Source organism: Stegodyphus dumicola, chromosome 1 (assembly GCF_044657685.1).
Source record: "Stegodyphus dumicola isolate Sdum_Otavi_A_Nest chromosome 1, ASM4465768v1".
NCBI lineage: Eukaryota > Metazoa > Arthropoda > Arachnida > Araneae > Eresidae > Stegodyphus > Stegodyphus dumicola.
Genome location: NC_140768.1, coordinates 283,216,686 through 283,226,510, shown reverse-complemented (window position 1 = coordinate 283,226,510; position 9,825 = coordinate 283,216,686).

Here is a 9,825-nt window from a genome sequence, read left to right as displayed (position 1 = left end):
CATCCGGGATCTTGGAAGCATCAGCTGCTATCGGAAAGCCTTTCCATCATCCGATTCGAATTTCCTGTACAAGATGCCATTTCGAATATGAAGTGAGTCCCAGAGAGCCCAATATTGTTTTGTCGTAGGACTATATATCGAAATGTTCTGCCAGGGGGGTTTTCTGTTTGAAAGCTCCATTAAGTCAATTATGAGTTTAATGTCGCTGTGGTGATAAACGTTTTGAAAGTGGATTTTGAATCAGTTGACATTCGTGCGCTTTCGCATTAGAGAGTAAAGAACATCCGTGCTACAAAAATACTTTTATTTACACACTGAAAAGCGCGCAGCAGCATACGTAATGAAGGCTCGTTCTCTTAAAACATAATTTTTTCTACACTCAGGTAGTGCATGTGCATTGACAATTACAAAAAGAGCTTGGCAGGTACTGCCATCTGTTGGATAAACTATTTGCTACATATTCCTTCCACCTGAATTTACTGGGAGGTAAATTCACACATCTGTTAAACATAATATACACATAATAGTACAGCACATAATATTTCGAATACTTGAGATTACAATATTGAAATGTAAAATCATGCTTACCAAGATGTTTTAACTAAATTGAAACACAACTTGCATGAGAATGCAGCATTCCATAATTTTCTAGATATGCTAACAGATAATACTAAACCTAGAAAAATAAAATCAAATTATTACAAAGTCTTCAAACAAATACAAAACATCTCACAGACGTATCACTGGTTTCATAGTTCTACCACTGCTGGTACTCATAGGAATATTTTCAGTCATATCCTTTTGGACTGGATTATCCAGCTCAAGTCTGTACAGTCTTTGTACAGGTCTTAGAAACTCAGAAGTCTGTTTTTATGAGAGCAAGTCTTATTTGTCCATCACGACCAGGCATCAGCTCTATGACACGCACCAGGTTCCAAAATGCACGTTTTTTGTTGCTGTCTTCCAGTAAAACAATTTCACCTACTTGGAGAGGTTTAGCTGTAGAGTTTTTAATGGATTGTTGACGTAACTGTCCTAGATATTCCACATGGAATCTTGCTCTGAGTTGTTCTCACCTTCTGTAGATACTTAGCTTGTTTGTTCAGTTTTTCCTTATCCGCTACATCGATATCAGGTATTCCTGATCTGCAAATCTCCTGCAAAAACATCTCCGGAGTTAATGGGGATGACATTGGTCTTCTGACATGTAGGTAAGTGGCCTAGTATTGATTACTCTCTCACAGTCGCACAGTATTATAAGCAATTCCACGTAATCCAGGGCAGCACGACCTAGAACTTTTCTCAGAATCTGTTTCACCATTTGAACTAAACGTTCCCTCCAACCGCCCTACCAGGTTACGGAAGGAGAAATAAATTTCCACTGAATTTTTTGCTCAACAGCTTTTGAACACAGACTCTCCCAATCAAGTGTATGTATAATGGTCTCCGCTCCATTACTGCCATTGTCTGAGTATATTGTAGATGGTCTTCATCGACGAGAAATGAAACGTCTCAACTACTGGAAAAAAGCCTCAGTTGACAAGGATGTTACTGACTCCAGATGAATAGCGCTATAGACCGCACATGTGTAAAGATAAGTTTTTCGACCATCTTTAAGGTGGAGGGGTCCTGCCAGATCACCACCCACGATCTCAAAAATATTTGCATTACATACTCTATCTTTCGGCAAAATTCCTGGAGTTACGTCACAACTTTTGGATTTAAATCTTTGACATTTCACATATTTTCTAATGCAGTTTCGTACTGTCTTACGAGCTTTGAGGATCCAATACTTTTCTTGCAAGTGAGACATCACCATAGAAGTACCAGCATACAGCAGCTCATCATGTGCATTCATTATCAGTAATTTTTCTACTGCGTGATCCGATGGCAAAATGACGGGAAACTTCAAGTCATCAGTATCGTCGCGATAAGAAATGTTGGTTTTAGATCTGATCAAACCATCACGATCAACTGTAGGTCTGAGGTCTTTAATTTTACCATCGTTCACACCCTTAAATGATTCTCTTTGAATCAATAACATAAGAGTTATCTCTTTCAAGGCAAAATTTGGAAGGTTTCGTTTGTAATTCTTCATAATTTAAAGTAAAACCTAAGAATGCAACCTAACATGCGCACAATTTTCTTTATAGATGAAAAGTACCTATAATACCAATTGTCAGGTTTAGAATCTTTGTTAAGAGTTATCAATACTGATTTACGCCTTTCTGAATTAATGATCTCTTTTTCAGGCAAATCGGTGCTTTTTGACAATAACGATTCTGGTTGTAATAGCCATGATGGGCCCTCCCACCATTTCGTCAGCAAAAACTGTTTAACTGAACAGCCTCTAGAAGGGAGATGCTGCCAATCTTCTATTTTTTAAAGTGTTCTGATTTCTTAGACACGATTCCAAACGAAAGTTCCCCATCGCATGTTTCACTAGATCAAGCACAAAGCAGTTGTTGAGTCAGTCCAGAAGAATGTTCTTAAATTTGGCATGTTTAAATCCGAAAAGACCACACATACGAAGTGTGCGCCGATTAAGCAGGACAATAATTCCAAACGAGGGATGGATGTATTTTTTAAAGGCGCAACTCTAGGCACAAAACTTAGATAAACCTTATTTTAGGTCTTCACTCTTAAGAAAATACAGGTAGCATACGCATGCTTTCTGGCATCGCTGAAAATATGAAGACTCACATCTTCGTTAACCGATCTGTCAATATTAAGCCATCTAGTAATTCTGACATCAGACAGCAGTTCCAGTTGTTTTTCCCATTTCATGGACTTCTTTTCTAAATGTTCAGACAATTTTTGAACCCAATTTATCGTAATTTCCAGCACTCTTACAATATTAACTTTGGGAACAGGGTAATGTGAGAAAGGAAGCCTACTGGGTCAAATAAAGGAGTGTTCGTTTACTCGCGATAATCTCCTCTTTCTTTAGAGACCCATTTTACAGGAAAGAGTATCATTCTTCAAATCCCAGTTTAACCCTAAAATGCAAAAGGATGTATCTAATTTAGAGTTGGGAATTATTTCGGTTTCTCAATTCGACTGCCATCCTCTAAGATTAAACTTTACCAATGACAATAAGATTCTCGATTCTAGTACAAATCTATTCAATTCTTCAACACTTAAAACTATTCAGGCAATTATCAATATAGAAGGACTCCTTCAAAATATTGGCTGCAACTGCAAACTGATCTGAAGCACGATTTAAATGATAATTCAACGTAGTGCCTAACAAAATCGGACTACAGTTAAGCCAAAAAAAAAAAAAAAAAGAACCACACGACAATGTCTATAAATTTTCGTATTCTCTCCTTCTGCACCTTTCCACAAGAAACGTAAATAATCTTTATCCTTCTCTCTTATACCAATTTGCAAGAAGGCTTTCTCAATGTCTGAAATTACTCAATAGGATATTTTCGAAAATGATTCAACAATGTTGGAATTATTTTTATTAGGTTGGGACCTTTCTCAAGATAGAAAGGTTCTCCTTTGGCATGTACCGAAGCATCAAAAACCGGCCTTACTCGCATAGTTTCGCTAGATTCTTTAACAACAGGCCTATGAGTAAGCTTGCCAGATTTCAGAAATGTTCAACGATTCAGAAATGGACAACCGGGACACCGGAATGCCCCCGGCATCGCGGGTATTCAAGGGTACACACCCTTAGCGCGTTTTTAGAGTGTTTTACAGGGTCGTTTATTCTCCATGCTATGAATAAATGGTTACTTAATAGGAACCTAAACCATGGGTAATAAATAAATGACACAAGCATATAAATTTGAACATTTTATTTCTTACATGCTAATATTTTTAAGTTACTGAAGTAAGAAGAAACACTTTAAATGAGGAATAAAAATTTGAACAACATTTACATGTACTTTTTTAGAAAGTCTTAAAAATCTTCAGAAGCTAAAATCCAATATCAATTTTACATGTCATCAAGTCTTTAACCGTAGTTTCCTTCATCAAACCCCTATCATTAGTCCATACGTTGTCCATCAAAGAAAATACTCTCTCAACTGGTGCTGAAGTTCCAGGTAGTTTTTACCTTTCATACAGTACAGATATAACTGACAAAGTAGTTATCCTAAGTAATACTTCACAATTAATTATTTTTAGACATTTTGGTCATCTATAAAATCAAATTTAATTTTTACCGGGATGAGAAGTAATGCGGGATTTTGTCTGAAAACCGGAACGTCTGGCAAGCCTACTTACGAGGCAAATAGTGCTCTCTACCTACTTCACCTTCTGTTACATTTTCAATAATTTGTTCTTTCAACCAAGTATCAAATATTTCCTGATAAACTTTAACTTGGTTTGAATCTAATAATTTCCTTCTCGTATTAGGCGTTTTTCTGCCAACTCTTTATTACTAAAGAGGGGTCCAGTACTCAAGGTAATGCAGTTTCATATCTCCCGTTTGAATCCAAATTCAAATTTTCCTCAAAATACTGCATGGTCTCCTCATGAATTTCAGCTTTCTTTTTAAACTCAAATGAGTCACTTATACCAATAACGTCTAACTTCCACAAGTTTTCTGCTGATCTTTCGTTTAGCAATAAAGAAATACATGCAAGAGAATCATTTATACCCGAAGATTCTTTCGCTGGAATTTTACCCATTAAAATCCATCCCAAATGTGTTTGCATCATGACCGGGCCACTTTGTAAACATTTAATATTTCCAGTGAATAGTTTTCCAGCAAATCAGAACCTTTAATGTCACTTTTGCTTTCAGGAGTATTACCCTCTATGTCTGACACCTGAATATTTAGTTTACAAAGTTCTTTCAACCAAGGACCTTTAGGTATTTTCTTTACATCAGAACAAATAACATTTCCACTTAAACTATGCACACTATATACATATTTATTATTATGGCTACTCAAATGAACAATATTTAGAATGAAATTTTTCTTTTATTTCTACATATCTAATTTATGAACTAATTTCACTTCACTGTTACATTTCAAGGAGTCTGTAATATCTTTCCGTGTCAATAATCCCTCTCACTATCCTTTCCTTGGTGCCATTTTTTACCCTAATGATTAATGTTTGTAATAACACACAGGGAACACCCCATCTGCTAGCCAAAATATTGACCTTATTTTTTTGGCATGGGCTCTATTTGTTTAGTCTTTTTCAAATGAGGAGGGACTTACTGACACATTACTGCCAAATGTCTTTTCTGGCAGATTAAACACTTGACCTTAGACTTACAGTTACGGGAAATGAGATTTTTCTTCAAACATAATAAACATGCACCCTTCTTAAATATTAAATCTTTTTTATCCTTATATGTAAGCCTACTAGCTTTAAAACATTTTTCTGTTAAATTGCAAAATAAACAAAATTCCTCAACTTTCTTAATAGGAGCCTTTTCTTTAAATTTATCTCCTGTATAGAAATCATTACAAGTAGGAATATTAGACTTATGATTAATGCAACTCTTAGATTTTCTACTTTTATCAAAAGAAAAATGCACTAATTTAATTCTTTCTTCAGATATCGCTTCATTTTTAAAAAAGAGAAGAATAGATTCAAAATCACTCTTACCTTATACATGCATTGAACTGCGGTGCTTAACCACCAGGGTGTCTGGGCGCCATAGCCCTACCCCTCATCGAATAACATGATAAAAGTTTCAAATTATGAGAAATATAACTGAATGTGCTAAATAATTAAATGAGTAAGAGTTTAAAAACATAATTGCTAATAGTTAAATACATATTTTTTCCTTAAGCTCTTACCTTATTGAGACGCTCTCCCGTTCCCTCTCCCACACACACACAAGATGTCGGGGGGGGGGGGGGGCAAGATCCAACTAACGGAAAAATAACACTAGCGTATTTATCTTCAGTCACACAGAGAGATTCCAGAGCACGCAGTTTTGTTTCCAAACTGTTGTACAACGATGATAGCGTAAAGTCCTTTTTGGTTGCACTATTATTTATCAACACAAGATTCAATAACTCAATATAATAATATAGATCCAACTAACGGAAAAATAACACTAGCGTATTTATCTTCAGTCACACAGAGAGATTCCAGAGCACGCAGTTTTGTTTCCAAACTGTTGTACAACGATGGTAGCGTAAAGTCCTTTTTGGTTGCACTATTATTTATCAACACAAGATTCAATAAATAAGAAGAAGAACAATAATTTTCTTTAGTTGTCGGGAAGCTCTGCACTAATTCTTTTGCTTTCGATTTGGCAGCAGTACCCTAGATCATATATACGAATTTGAAATGATCATCTAGAACTGCATCTTCGTGTATCTTACTAAAAGTATACCAGAAATTCAACCATTATCGTGGATCACTTGTAAATTCAATTAAATTTATTTTTGGAAGCTTCAAATTCATTGCTGTTGCTCGTGAATCAAGAGTTCTGGTTTCGTTTACAGATGCTTGAGTCAGCAAATTTTTCTCCATTTTCACAGTGACTTGCTTCACTTTGATCCTTGACTGGATTTTAATTGAAGCCTGATGTAGTCTTTTAAACATTTCATTTCATTTCAGCTTCAATGCACCAGATAGATTTTCAAAATCTAGCCTTTGCGGAAGAGTCTGAAGGATATCCGCTGTATCTGCTCTAAAAGAAGCGACAAGATGAATCCCATCCATTTACTTCTGTCAATATAGAAAATTGTGTCTTTTGCACTTGTTAGGAGGTCTTCCTATCATATGTGGATAGCTTCAGAGAGGGACGAGTAGGCATGGGTGAAAATTTAAAAGCACCAAAGTTGCTCCTTTCCGTCGTTACGAATTTCTTTAAAGTATCAACTTCTTTGGCGACGACAGAAACTCTGTCTTCGATTTGTTGTTTGAAGGCAGAAACTCTTTCTTCAATTTGTTGCTCCATAGCAGAAATTATCTCTTCAAGTGTGTTCAACTTTATTTTCAACAGCTCTATTCTGCCTTCCATAGCCTCAAATTTGTTTTCTATTACGAGGTAATTTCTCTTTTAATTTCCTCTTGACCTGTTTTAGTCTTCTTGAACAGTTTTCATCTCCTCTTAAACAAATTCTTGACCAGCTTCTATCTTTTCTTGAAGGGTTTTCATATCTTCATTAATGGATTCTTGGCGAACTTTCATTTGCTCTTTAACGGAATCTTTCATCTCTTCTTTAAATGCAGCAAAGGCTGCCAAAAGCTGTCTTAACTGCTCCTCCATTGCTCTTGTTACTAGCATTCAATCCCACTTCTGACACCAAAAAGTGTTGCGTGTACAGGTTCGTAATAGATTGAATGCACAAGTCTGATAGTAGGTTAATAAAATTTATCTTTATCAAAAGAAATATTTCAGAACTCTGGAATTTTCCACAGAAATATTCGCACGAGTGTTCACAGTATCACACATCAGTAGGTACACTTCAAACTAATAAATACGTTAAATACAATGCAAAGCAAAGTGCATCTAAAGAGAAACCTAACTCTAGTATCTCAGTTCACACGGAGCTAAACAACTCGCAACAACTGTAACCAAGGAACTGAACTAAGATGCTATCTCTCCAGCTGTTTATAGTTTTCAACCGGTCGTTAGATATTTCTCATATTTTCTGCTTATTGGAAAGCAATATGAGGATGAAATTACGGTTACAGGTAACACAGTGGTCAGTTAGAGCTATTCAATTTCAGTGCAAATTACCGAAATATCCATTTACTCAATGTTCAATGAACGTGTCTCTGTATTCTTATGTTTTCTGCATAGCTTTCTCTTAAAATTGGTCTCGTGCTGCATTGCACAAGGAAATACACTTTTAATAATAATTCTAATAGAATTACTTATCTAAATACAAAATTAATTACAATATTTTATAGAAAACATTGTAAGACTGTAGAAATCTTTTTCCTTTTGCTTTCTTCTTATTGAACTGCTACTATAGCTCTATAACACTTCAGTAGAGGAAAAAGAGCCCAATTTACAAGCACAATGAAAATGAACTGCAGCAGGGATACGAATAAATTAATACTATTAATCTGAATGTTATTAATTCAGGTAGAAATTTTAAAATATGAAATTGCTTTTTTTTCCTACCTTGAAGTTAGTGTACAACATACAATAAGAATTTACAAAAACGCTGACGGCAGCTCGTTTTCTCATCAGCAGCAAATTATTAAAATTTCTCTGAAATTCATTTGTTATTTTCCTAGCCCTCCTTGTTGTTCAACTGAAACAAATGTGTCACTTCATCTTGGCTCAACTCTGCCGATATAAAGTACTCAGTTATTCAGTAAAATCACGAATATGTTAAATAAGGAAAAGGTGAGTATAAAAAAATTGGATTTCTACTATGTACCTAAATGTTTTATAAAAGAAATGACATACCTTATGAACTTCAAAATTTTCATTATCTGATAACATGAAATGTTCGTCATATTCGTCTTCCGTTATACCTTTAGGCACATCATCAAATTCTGTTTCTTCTACACCAGTACTGTTACTCTGACACATAAGTAAATAATCATCGTTCATTCCACCTAGAATGCAAAATGTATTGCATTTTAAAATGACTTTGAATTATGTCGGATTTAAATTAAACCATGCTTTTATTATCCATTCATACACTATTTCTAGAGTGAGCATTAGTCAGATTTCAGAGTTTGTGGAATGGTTGGAAAATGACTGAAGAACTTGAGTAGGAGAACTGCATCAAATTTTGTCAAAAGCTTCACGATACCCAAGCAGCAGCCATACGCAAGATTTAACAGGCTTTCGGAGATGAGTCCATTAGCACCTCTTCCATCAAGGAGTGGTACAACTGCTTCAAAGAAGGGCACACATCAGTGAACAGTGAACCACATTCAGGTAGGCCCTCAACAAGGTGGAACTGAGAAGCTGCAGACTCTGGTCTTGCAGGATCAGTTCGAGAAATTGTGATCAGATAAGTACATTTAATTTTTCAAGAGGATTTGGGCATGAAGAGAGTGTCTGCAAAATTTGTACCGAGGATGCTAAAAATGGAGTCTGGACAATGTCAACGCTGACCCCCAATTTTCTGAACACCGTGGTCACAGGCAATGAAACATGGGTGTACGGGTACGATCAAGAAACCAAGATGCAGACATCACAGTGGCAACATCTGTCATCCCCAAGACCAAAAAAAGCACACCCTGCAAGGCCAAACCATCACATTCCTTCATTACACTGTGTAGCGCAAATGACCGGATCTCCGAGCAGCAAAAACTTGGCAGCTTCATTATGATAGCGCCCCTGCCCATTTCATTCAGGCTTTCCCCGCCGAACACAACATTTCTGAGGTTCGTCAGGCCCCATACTCACCTGACATGGCTCTGTTTGATTTTTGGTTGTTTCAAAATAATGAATGAATATTAAAATTACTTTGTAATAAATTTGAGATAAAAGTAACAACACATAAAATTGTTAGATATAGCTTTCTGTAGAAAATTATTTGACACGTTTTCCTATTATGGAAAAGATAAAAAAGTTAAGATTTTGAATATTTGTTAGAAAATAACTAAAATATGTGCTTAAAAAGGATAAAAAATTAAGAACTTATGAATTACAGGTAAACCAACATAATGACATAGTCCAAAATTTAACAATTTCTAACTTATTAAAAAATACTATTGATTTTTATGTTAATAATACGCAGAATGTAATCATTTTCAAAAGCAAAATTAATTCAAACCACCTCATATACATCAAAGTGGATGAAAAACATACCAAAATAAAACTTTAATTATGATAAAAAAAGTACCTTAGTTTGGCATAGAACTACTGTCACGAAAAAATAGCTTATAATCTTTTTACTCCTAGTAAAAGAAATTTATGTATGGC